The 12,690-nt window shown below is 41.2% G+C and overlaps 1 long non-coding RNA gene across 2 annotated transcripts in view; it reads left to right on the forward strand.

Moving 5' to 3' along the window:
- Window positions 1-7,925, forward strand: part of LOC102299278 — a 9,011-nt gene extending 1,086 nt beyond the window's left edge. Inside the window, exons 2-4 of one of the 2 annotated variants that reach the window (XR_006053737.1) lie at window positions 1,233-1,392; window positions 1,471-2,113; window positions 7,095-7,925. This is a non-coding gene — a long non-coding RNA (uncharacterized LOC102299278). Of the gene's footprint in view, window positions 1-1,110; window positions 1,393-1,470; window positions 2,114-7,094 lie in introns of those variants that run through there. The other variant, XR_317966.2, reaches the window with a different exon arrangement.
- Window positions 7,926-12,690: the final 4,765 nt, after the last annotated feature.

The raw sequence follows: 12,690 nt of genomic DNA on the forward strand, positions 1-12,690 counted from the left end.
TACTTCCTGATGTTTGTATGTGTCATACCTGTTCCAGTCGCCAATTCTGAATTATAACTAACATTAAAAACCTGTTTAAGGAGGAGAGAGAGCAAATAAATCCAGGGACATTGGACAGCCGGTGCTCGACATTGCGTTATATGGAGCACCCAGTTAAACTGTGGCTATCACCAGGTAACGTGGGTGTGTTTCTTGAATTAGCAGCAGGTGTTAAACAACTGCTGACAGGTGAGGAGGAGGATGCATGCAGGTAACCTGAGGGCCTATTCAGCTGATCGCTGGTGTCGTGAAAAAAATGTCAGCTCGTTCTTTATGTTACAGAAGCACAGAGACACAAGACCAGGCGGAAAGAGACGATCGTTTGGTGAAAATGAGAATCTGCAAATGCAACATGTGGAACAAGGAGAGTGGAATATGTAAACAAACCGGTTAACGTAACTCCCCCCCCCACCCCCCCCAAAAAAAGAAACCAAAAAAACAGTTAAGAGAACTGCCCAGCCAGGCAAGATAAACTTTACTCGTCACGATGAGACGTCTTCCCCGTCTCTGTCAGTCCCTGCATCCTTAAATGTCTCCAGTTGTCCCGAGTTCTCTGACTGTCTCCTTGGTGCATTTAAACCCCTGTTCCTCCCTGTCCTCATCGTCTGTTGTCTTCGTCTCTGTTATCAGTCATCATAATTTTACCATCTCTGTGCAAGTCTGCAAATTTCTTTATTAAATCATAAGATTCTTAAATTCATCAAGTCTCTCTGTGCCTGGGTCCTCGTCACAAAACATGACATCACTGTTTTGTACATTTTAACACAATTTAATCCCCACATTTGTGAAAGAAAAGCAAAACACTTTTTTGAAAAGTCTGTAACAAAACCATCAAATCTGATAAAGGTTATTTAAATGCTGCTAAAGAAGAATGGATTGGAATAAAAAAAAAAACATATCCTAACCTTAATTACTGGGGAGAATAATGAATGATGCTCATAGTGATTAAAACTGAGTGCATTTTTTGGACAGAGATTCACTTTTAATGTGTATTTATAATATAATACAGACACATAAAAACACTCCTAAAAATAGGATGTCACGGACCTGGTTCCGGGGACTCGGGGTTCGTGAACAGTGTGGACTTATTGTTATTTATTGTTATTAGTGTATTGGATGTATGTTTGCTGCACTGTGCTCTTGTGTTCCATGCTGGTGTGTGTACGTGTGGGTGTCTGCGGGTGTGACTGAAGGATGAAGGACAGCCACCTGCAGGCCTGATGGGCGTGGCCCTGCCGGCTGCCGGTCACGCCTAGGTTCTCACACACCTGCTTCTGATCGGGCTCGTCGGGGGAGCTACTTAACAGAGCGATGGAGCTTCCTCCGGCGCAGGATCGTTGAGTTAGACTCCATGTCAGTGTTTAAAGTGCTGTTCAGTGTATGCCTGCTGGAGTTGGTGCCATAACGGCTGTGTCTGTTGTTTTTCCTCAGGAGGACAGCGGAACACAGGACTGCAAGACACACGGGGTGTGCGAAGGCACAGGGGCAGAGAGCATGAAATACCAGCACTTAGGAGAAGATTCGTCACGGGAGTCGAGGGAGCACTTTTGGAGATTTAATGTGTGGTGTACATTTACCTCACTGTAAATAAACCCACTGCTCATTCCACTAAGTCCGGCGTTTGGGTCCTTTCTCCAACATCCCCCACGGTCTGCCACCCAGACCGTGACAAGGAGAGTCCTTATAATGTACAAATGTACAAAATATTAATTAAAAAATAATATAAATGGAGGCAAATTTGCCTAGGGTACAATGTATACTATGTACAGAAAGATCTTTAATGCAGCTACTACTATGGCTCTATGAAAGATTTTTTTCTTTTATTTTAACCTATATCATTTTGAAATCTTTTATTATGCACATATGTGCATAATAAAAGATTGTTATTGTTTGAACGTGATCGACTCTTGATTGTTTGTTCACAGCCCAACATCAAAGAATTGGTACAGTTTTTTGGAGCCGTGACCTGGATGTTGTGAGTCTGAGTGTTGAACGAAAGAGAACAGAGTTCAGTTATCGGACGGACAGGATTCGGCCGATCGATCGATTGGAGTGGGCCCACAAAAGTATAAAGGTAAGCACCGCCTGTTGATTAATATCCGAATTTTGCTGATTTGAAAAGCTAAACTAAATTACAATTCCACTGGTGAGATCTCCGGTGAATGTTCATGGTAACAATTTTGTGTAAAGGTTCCTTTGATTGATTACTAAAAGTAAAAGTAATAATATAGAGTAATGAACAAAGAATATAGAGTTTAGAATAGGACGGGAGTTGGACTCCTGAGAATGCGAAGTTCAGGGATTGGTATCCCCACTGCCTGTGGACGCACAGTCGGACCGGTTGGACCGGAGATCCAGGTTGGCAGACCTCGGGACTTAGGACCCCGTTAATCGCTAGTGGTCTGCGGCCACTTCTTTGTCTGGGACGAAGTTTTGCGTTGTTTGGATGACAGAGGCCGGGCCTCTTGCTTTGGACGCTACTAAAATTAAAGAAAGGAATTGTAGAAATCTGGGCCATCGTCCGGGACGAGCACTGGCTTAATTGAGTGGCAGAGGTTGGACCTCGGGCGTTGAACGCCTCTTAAGACGTCGAAATTGTGTAGGGAACACGGCAGAAAATAGGTGTGTCTAAGAAATAATGTTTGTATGTAGGTGTTGAGGTAGTAATTGTGTTAATTGTACTATTGCGGAGAAAATACCGGGAGTGCAGAATTATTAGGCAAGTTGTATTTTTGAGGAATAATTTTATTATTGAACAACAACCATGTTCTCAATGAACCCAAAAAACTCATTAATATCAAAGCTGAATGTTTTTGGAAGTTTGTTTTTAGTTTTAGCTATTTTAGGGGGATATCTGTGTGTGCAGGTGACTATTACTGTGCATAATTATTAGGCAACTTAACAAAAAACAAATATATACCCATTTCAATTATTTATTTTTACCAGTGACACCAATATAACATCTCCACATTCACAAATATACATTTCTGACATTCAAAAACAAAACAAAAACAAATCAGCGACCAATATAGCCACCTTTCTTTGCAAGGACACTCAAAAGCCTGCCATCCATGGATTCTGTCAGTGTTTTGATCTGTTCACCATCAACATTGCGTGCAGCAGCAACCACAGCCTCCCAGACACTGTTCAGAGAGGTGTACTGTTTTCCCTCCTTGTAAATCTCACATTTGATGATGGACCACAGGTTCTCAATGGGGTTCAGATCAGGTGAACAAGGAGGCCATGTCATTAGTTTTTCTTCTTTTATACCCTTTCTTGCCAGCCACGCTGTGGAGTACTTGGACGCGTGTGATGGAGCATTGTCCTGCATGAAAATCATGTTTTTCTTGAAGGATGCAGACTTCTTCCTGTACCACTGCTTGAAGAAGGTGTCTTCCAGAAACTGGCAGTAGGACTGGGAGTTGAGCTTGACTCCATCCTCAACCCGAAAAGGCCCCACAAGCTCATCTTTGATGATACCAGCCCAAACCAGTACTCCACCTCCACCTTGCTGGCGTCTGAGTCGGACTGGAGCTCTCTGCCCTTTACCAATCCAGCCACGGGCCCATCCATCTGGCCCATCAAGACTCACTCTCATTTCATCAGTCCATAAAACCTTAGAAAAACCAGTCTTGAGATATTTCTTGGCCCAGTCTTGACGTTTCAGCTTGTGTGTCTTGTTCAGTGGTGGTCGTCTTTCAGCCTTTCTTACCTTGGCCATGTCTCTGAGTATTGCACACCTTGTGCTTTTGGGCACTCCAGTGATGTTGCAGCTCTGAAATATGGCCAAACTGGTGGCAAGTGGCATCTTGGCAGCTGCACGCTTGACTTTTCTCAGTTCATGGGCAGTTATTTTGCGCCTTGGTTTTTCCACACGCTTCTTGCGACCCTGTTGACTATTTTGAATGAAACGCTTGATTGTTCGATGATCACGCTTCAGAAGCTTTGCAATTTTGAGACTGCTGCATCCCTCTGCAAGATATCTCACTATTTTTGACTTTTCTGAGCCTGTCAAGTCCTTCTTTTGACCCATTTTGCCAAAGGAAAGGACGTTGCCTAATAATTATGCACACCTGATATAGGGTGTTGATGTCATTAGACCACACCCCTTCTCATTACAGAGATGCACATCACCTAATATGCTTAATTGGTAGTAGGCTTTCGAGCCTATACAGCTTGGAGTAAGACAACATGCATGAAGAGGATGATGTGGACAAAATACTCATTTGCCTAATAATTCTGCACTCCCTGTAGATGGTGTTGAGTTCTGTCAAGTTAGTAAAGTAGAAAATACCAAGGCAGAGAAAGGAAGTGAGGTGTGTGATTGCAGCGAGTGCTGAATAGAGGAAGTGATACAACCAGCTGTCAGGGGTGACTGAGAGACTTTGAGGAATGAAAGGGTGTAGAAACTGAGGAAATAGAGTGACGTGGAGAGTGTGTGTGTGTGTGTAAGATCCGCTGTGTGTGTGTGTGTGTGTGTGTGTGTGTGTGTGTGTGTAACAGGAAGTAAGAGTATCTGCATGCACTCTGAAGAAAATTGGGTGATGTGAGTGGAACAAATGATGAGAGTGAGACGTTTTAAAATGTGGATAGAAGTGATGAAAATGATATTAAATAAATGTCTTAGTGTGTTAGTACAGGTAACCACAGACCTGGATCAACTTACTTCACGAGCACAGTGGCTGGAGCAAAATGATAGATTAACATAATTGAAACCATACCCAGGCCATGTTTTGGCTGAAATTCCACAGCTTTACCTACATATACATTTTATCCTGGAAAGAAGCTTCAAGGATGGTCAATCTCTCCCTGAAGAGCAACAGCGGACCCTTCAGAGTTTTAGGTCAGTGGTGCTCTCTGTTGAACAGAGAGCACCACTGACCTAAAACTCTGAAGGGTCCAGCAGCATGTACAAATACCATCGTGGATGGTAGCATGGGCTCTTAGTCCACGTTCTGTCAAGAAATAAATATATATTCTTAATGCTTATTTGCTGATTAGATTGTTTTATGAGAGGCCCAGACTTCAGTATAAAACTTGGTTGCAGGCTGACAGGAAACTGCATGCTTTTGCAGAAAATAGGAGCTGCAGGCAGAAAGTGAAACTAAGTAGAGTGTTTGATCGAAACTTAAAGTGTGTGTGATGTCTAGAGGAAGAATATAAATAATCAGGCTTCCTGTTTTCTGCTTGAGACTTGAGCTGGCGTTGCTGGGTGTGCTAAGTCTCCATTTTCCAGAAAATGTAAAATTAAAGATCATCTTTTGAGTTAGACCACTTTGAGCCGTGTCTTTCTTGGCCGTTGAAGAATACAAAGAAACAGGATTTAATAGTTCACACTGCAGGTCTTAATGCTCAATTCCAATTTTTTGATCAAATCCGATGTTTTTGTCTGCTTATTCACACTACAAATAAAATGTGACAGCAAACGCGCTCTATTGTGAACCCTCAAAGCGGCCCGCATGCGCAAAAGAAGACGTCTCACATAACGCGCTTCGTTTAGACCCAGAGCAAACAGTATTGTTTGAATGATGGCCCTTAATATGAAGACTTGTTTGGGACTTTACGTTTCCCATTTTTGCTTTAAGTTGTTTTGTTATTTTGTTATTTATATATGGCCTAATACTTATCCTTATTGCTGTTTTAGACAGGAGTAGTGCTTCAAAGGATAGTTGCAAATCGGCATCTGTCTTGTGTCAGTGATGTAAAAGACGAATTTAATGCGACTTGACCATTCAAACAGCAGTCGCTTTCTAAAACATCAGATATGTATCGGATTCAGTACCACATATGAAAGTGACCCAGATCGGATTTGAAAATATCAGATCTGTGCTGTTCACACTGTCATAACATGATCGGATATGGGTCACACAGGGTCAAAAAAGTCGGATTTGATGCGCTTTCACCTGCAGTGTGAACATAGCCTTAATCACAAGTGGGAAAGTTCACCAGTGACATTATTGAGTGTGAATGGACTTGAGAGGACTGTCTGAGTTTCACATTTGCCATGCTGGGAGTTAAGCGGCAAAAGAAGATCACTGGTTGGTCTTACCAACCAGTGATCTTCTTTTGCCGCTGGTTGGTAAGACCAACCAGTGATCAAACAATAAATGTAGTTTAAATGTAGTTTAAAATAGTAAATTGTGAGATGTCTTTTACTGATTGAGCAACACAAGTCATTTACTGTATGAAGGAAATTCTTTTTTGTGATAATATTTCAAATATGCATTTCTGTTGTCCTGTCAACTTAGTGGGTTATGAACTGATATGAAAATTAAGTGATTGTTGTTAGATTAGGAACAGATGGTTTGATCTCACAAGTGAACAGGATGTAGCAGAGTCTGTTAGAGTGGAGACTAAAGAAAACTGAGTTTCCTGATTCTGATGCATGGGTGAAGTGTGCACCCAGATATACACCTCTGACTATATGAAACTAAACTTGCTTTGTAAAATACATGACAGCATGTTACAATATAATTGAATAAAGTGACTGGGTCTGTGACTAAAATGGGTGCAGCAGTGCAGACCTGGAGAAGAAATTCACAATCTAGTGATGAAACATTGCCATGAAGTGTTTAGGAAGTGGTTAATGTTGAACATTGGTGTTGTGTGAATTGTGCAGCTGCTGACAATATTTTTCTGTGTATTTAGCAAGTGGAACTATGCCAGTAGACCCCAGAGCACTTGTGGTCAACCAGTAAATATGATATGGGGAAGATGAACATAGGTAGTGACACGTAAGTCTGAGTTCAGAACAGATAAGCATCAGCAATTAATTAACACTAGAAGCAGTGACGACAGCACTGCGTCTCATGGTACTGGAAGTTCTAATGCCTACATCATATTGTTTTATTGGGAGCAAAAGTTTTTCTGGTTTGTTTTCCCTTTTTAAGAGGTTCATGTTTGGAGGTGTTCTGAAATAGGCCTAATATTTTATATATAACAGTGCACTTAGAAGAACCTGTCAGGTATCATCCCTCCGGTGGTGATGTTTTGTGTGTTGGTGATTTAATAATCAGCTATCTTTCTCTCTCTCTCGCTCTCTCTTTTTCACGCAGGCCTGCAAGATTGGAATTAACAGCGCTGTAAAACATTTTCTTGAGAGCAAATATAAGGTGAGCTTCTCAAAATTACAATGGGCTTTGGAGAAAGTTACCTGTGGGGGACGCGATCAGATTGTAAGTCCCCGTTTAAAAGAATTGTAGCGAGTCAATCCCCGGGTCTGTGGAAAAAGACCTCAGGGTAGTCCACCCCTGAGGTTGAAGCAAGAAGAGGAGAAGAGCGCAGAGAATCGCCTGTCCCGGAAGATTAGTGTCTTTAACTGTTAAGAAGATCAAAAGCCCCTTAGACAGAGGTTCTAGACTGATCACAAAGGTAGAAGCAGGAAACAACCAGAATGGGGATCGGGGGAAGCTAGAAAATAATGAGAGGTCTGGTAATAGCCTGTGATTTTTATGCCATGACAATTGCCCACAGCAGTCATCCCACATACGGTCCACCCATTAAAGGAGGACAGATGTTATGATCCTGGGTCTTTTGACCCAGCGTTTTGTGTTTTCTATTATTGTGATGTATTTTGGTTCTGGTTTTCTATTTCTTTGGGTTTTGGTTCTGTTCTTCCTCAGTTTAGTGTTTAGTCTTTTCTGCCTGTGTATTCCTGTGTCAAGTCCACGTTTCTAAGTCTGTGTCTTTGCATGTGTGAGTTCCTGTTTTATTTTGTAGGTCTGTGTCTCTCGTCAGTTTTTCTAGTTTCACTCCCCTTGTCTCGTTATGTTCAAATTCTCCCAGCCGTGCCTCCCTCCTAGGGCTGGGCGATGTGACCCAAAATTCATATCTCGATATTTTTTTAGCTGGATGGCGATATACGATATATATCTCGATATTTTTTCAAGCCGTAAGGTAAGAACAAAAAGAGAGTTCTTAGTCAAAGCTGTGTCCCAGATGTCACACAGCCACTTTTATTAACATACAGCATAGATGTACATGAAGAAATTACTGAAAAATAAATTAGCAGCATTTATTAAATAATAATGCTCCATAAATAAAAGAAAACAATGCTGTTTTTGTGCATAACAAAAAGCTCACAATTGTGCAGTCAAAATGTAAACTAACAGACCCTGAGCATAATAACAAAGACAGATTTTACAGTTGGTTTTTGTCCACCACGTTCCTGTTTGTTTCGCCCTTCATGTTAATAAAGCTCGCTCACTTCTGAAGCAGTCTGCATCTTGGGTCCGTTAATAATTCCATACGGCTCGCCTCGCGAACCGTGATAACAGAGGGCCAAAAAAGGGAAAAGAATCATGATAACTAAGAGAACTGACATCTAGTGGGTAAAAAGGGTGTGTGTGTAATGTTTGGAGAGATATGCTGCATTTTCATCCCCAACAATACGGCCCCAGATGGTTCTGTAACCAGAGCCCTGGAAGGCCTCAGAAGACATTATCCAAAACAATACACTGAAGACACAACCCGTTGGAGGAATGCATGACATCTATGTTTGGGCAATGGAAAGGTTTTATTTTGTCTATTATGGTTTCTCTTGCTAGATTCCTAGCTATCATTGTTACATGGACAGGACAGGTTAATGGGAGAACACAGGAATTAGTTCATCTCTCATTAGGAGAGAGGAAAATGGGGGAATTGTGGAAAATATATTATGTAGCAGTGTTTCAGTGTTATATTAATCCAGAGGCTAACAAATGTGCATATCATATGGCATTAAAAGAAGTGATCTGCTTGTAACTGCATAGAGTGAGGTGAGAACAGGATGTACTCAGGATGTGCCATTTATGGTCATGAGGCCTCACAACGAGAAACAGGAAACAGCTGGGGGTGAAAGAGCTTTGAAACCATTAGTAAGGTATAAACATTAGTACCACAAAAGGGGATGCAACTAACTGTCACTGATGCATGATAATATATTCTGCTTATGCATACAGGGTGTGTACAGCCCTTTAAATAGTAAAGCTCTTTGCTTCCTCTTTGAGATCTACTGGACTGCGCTCTGGGTGGTATCGTGTCCATGTCCCACATATGTGCTTAATAAAGCACATATGTGCATAATAAAAGATTGTTTTTGTTTGTTGTCAGCCCAATAACAAAGAATCGGGACACATGTTTAAAAGCAGCTAAACGGGAAAAGGGCAGTAGTATAGAGACAGATTGCATCCGGATGCAAAGAGACGGTACTTGCAAAAAGTAGAGTGCATTGGAAATGTGGACCTGTATGAAATACAGTAGTGGAGTATAAACCAAAGTGAACCAGTTTCACAATTATAAATCTCTGGAGGCACACATCCAATTCACCAAGGATTGGGTACAAGATTTGGCTATTTTTTTAGACTCCACGTTGTGACTACGTCGTCATTCAAACAAAGGTAAGTGAGCTTGGGTACTGCGAGTAAAATGCGTTTGATTTCCCCCCGAACATTCAGAATAGTGCAAGTGTGCATTAGGAGGAAAGTACAGTGAGAACATGTGGCGGCTCTGTTAGATGCTTAACATAGTGAGTTCAGTGCATTGATGTGGCATTGTCCTGAAGGATTTAGTTATTCTCTATGGTTAAAGAAATTGCAACGATGTATTCATATTTATCATAAATAATCCTAATTATATATCTTGCTTCAGTGTTTGTGTCCTGTGTCACAAAAAATTTTTTGCAGGCAGGCTTCTGAAAGAGAACAGGGAGATTTAGAATATAACATGCAGCGTTCTATAGATGGATACATAAAAAAAAAAAAGAAAAATGACATATATGTGCTAACTTTCTAAACACATGTATTGTTACATTTGTGATAAATGGATTTGAAAGTAGATAAAACACATTTATGTCAGCCTTGGATCATTTAAGTTCTTGACTTTAAATGAACTTTGTCTGTGTGTGTTTCAGGTCCTGCACTCTCAAAGACTGAATGAACCAGCATTGCAGCCATGGGTCACTGTGAGCATCACAGGGAAGGTTGAAGCCGCCCACTGCACCTGTAAGGCCGGAATCGCAGAGACCTGCACCCACGTCACTGCTCTTCTGTTTAAAGTAGAAGCAACAGTGTTGATCCGTGGCACAAGGACTGTTACAGATGAACCTGCATACTGGGTTTTGCTGGGTAATATGACCAATATACAGCCAGAGGTTGGCCATAAGATAGACCTCTCCTCTTCAGCTGCCTAAAAAAAGGCTCTCGATCAAAACGTAAACAGACCATCCGTAGTGACAGGTAAAAGAAGCCGTCCTCAAAAAATAAAAATTCTACTCAGGAGGAGTTGCCACCCCTATTGGATACACTGCTGGAACACAGTAAAGCTGTGGGATGTGGGAATGACCCATAATTTTTTATCTAGGGGGTCTAGATTTATGCCTGAAGTGCATTACCATGTACTGTATTTCCCGGACTACAAAGCGCACCCGAATATTAGCCGCACAAGATAAAAAAAAAGGGGAAAATCCTGTTTTGTACATACATTAGCCGCACCTGACTAAAAGCCGCAGGTGTTTCAATGTTGACTTATCATATGTAAGAGAATATGCACAAAGGGAATTGTCAGGAAAGAGATGGCTGTTTGGAGACACATCCCTTTTATTAATATTTTTGAAAAACAAGTTAGGGGTACATATTTGCATAACTTTTTAGGTATATGTACAAGTAGCGGTAATTACAAGTACGAAACATGTACTGTGCTTCATAAACGAGTAACAAATGTAGTACATAACAGTAACCTACAGCACACCAGAAAAAACGATTCGGCCTACCTTTTAGGCTCAGGTGCAGTGACACGGCTTTAACAAGAAGAAAAGTCAGTCATTCACCACCATCTTTCTCTTCTTCCTGCGCAATAAAACCACCAAAGTCCCCTCCTCCAGTGTCGGATACAAACAGACTCAGGGTGGCTTCGTCATCCACTCTCCGCTTCTCTCCTTCGTTGTCACTTTCAAAACCAAAGAAATCCTCGTTGTCAGTGTCAGAGTTGAACACCCTCTGAAGGGCCGTGGTGGTGTCCTCCTCTCCATCATGCAGCAGTCCAGCCCTTCGAAATCCGTTGGTGATCGTGGATGTTTTCACACTTTTCCACGCTGTCAGAATCCACTGGTGGAATTGGGCATAACTTGCTTTTCGCAAGTTTATCGCCGCTCATCATCCACACCTCCCGCTGAATGCGTAGCGCTACTTTGAAGTTTGTTTTTCGCGCTACTTTGTACGGCACTACGTTGCCTGGCGGACGGACATGTGACCAACATATCACTCTTGAACCCCGATCCTTCCGCCAGGCAACGTAGTGCCGTACAACAGCGGAACAAACAAAACAAATCCTCTTACGATATGACAAAAATCATGGACAATCCATAGAAAAGCCGCACCTGACTAAAAGCCGCAGGGTTCAAAGCTTGTGCAAAAAGTAGCGGCTTATAGCCCGACAATTACGGTAAATAATTTGCATTTAATGAATATGTGCTTACTAAGTACCACTGTTCAAAAAGTTGAATAAAGAAACAAACAAATTTGTGCCTTTATTTTATTAAAACTATAGATGGCACGATACCACTTTTTAATGTCCGATACAGATTCCGATATCATAAATTTGGATATCTGCCCATACTGATATGAATCTGATATAGCGTATTTTGTAATCAATAAAACTGTGTTTTATAAATATCTTACTGCATTTTGTATAAGTTCATACTCAAGTTTTAAAAAACAAGAGACTGAAGCTATTCTGTTATACCTGTATGCAAAAAAATACACTCCACCCCAAACATTTTATAGTTCAGCAACACTGATCAATCTAATAAATTTAAACCTACACCATCCTCCCTATTCTGGTATTTTAAAGAGTACTTAGTGGAAATATTAAGCAACCTAACTAATAGGGTTGCCAACTCCCAGCAAAAATATTAGGGAACCACACCCCACCCTTAATTGATGTAATCCACTTTAATTTAATGCAAGTGTAAAACAAATGCACAGAGATAAATTATTTTTCTACAATATTTAAAAAGATTCAACATCTTTTTTCAACACAATTGCATACTGCACAGATGGTACCTTCCCAAAGGAAAAAGTACTATAGCTTAGGGGTGGGCGATATAAACGATATACGATAGAAACGATATAAATTTGGCCAACGATAGAGATTTTGACTATACCGCTCTACCGCGATAGCGCATGTAGATGATGTCATCAAGCTGCGCCTGTTTTGGTCGAAAGCATCACAGCGGGTACCACCATTATCATCTGCAAATTATGCCGGGCGACAGTCATAGCAAAGAGATGAAGCACTTTTGAAATATGGGGAAAGTCAAAAAACTATGCTTCCTCCACTTCCGTAACATTGATTCATTAATGTTCATTAATTTTCTCGCAGCTTTTCTATTCCCATGTTGTTGCAGTATATTAATAACTTACCTTGTATTGTGGATGAAGAATCTTATGTTCTCCTGACTGAAGTTTGGCCTGTGTATAGCATCCTGCTATGCAATTGCATTTGTCCTTAACCACCAGAATCCCTCATGTTAACTTTTATCGAGTGGGAAAAAAGTTGGCGTTCATCCTCCAGCTTCACTGTGCTAATGTTATGCTAACATAGCTGTGTCGCTAGCAATCACGTAGCACAACATTATATACCAGGTAGTCCAACTTCAGTAACCCTGCAAACGCC

This window comes from Haplochromis burtoni, unplaced genomic scaffold (genome assembly GCF_018398535.1).
Source record: "Haplochromis burtoni strain Fernald_Lab_line unplaced genomic scaffold, NCSU_Asbu1 Contig_1804, whole genome shotgun sequence".
NCBI classification, from domain to species: Eukaryota; Metazoa; Chordata; class Actinopteri; order Cichliformes; family Cichlidae; genus Haplochromis; species Haplochromis burtoni.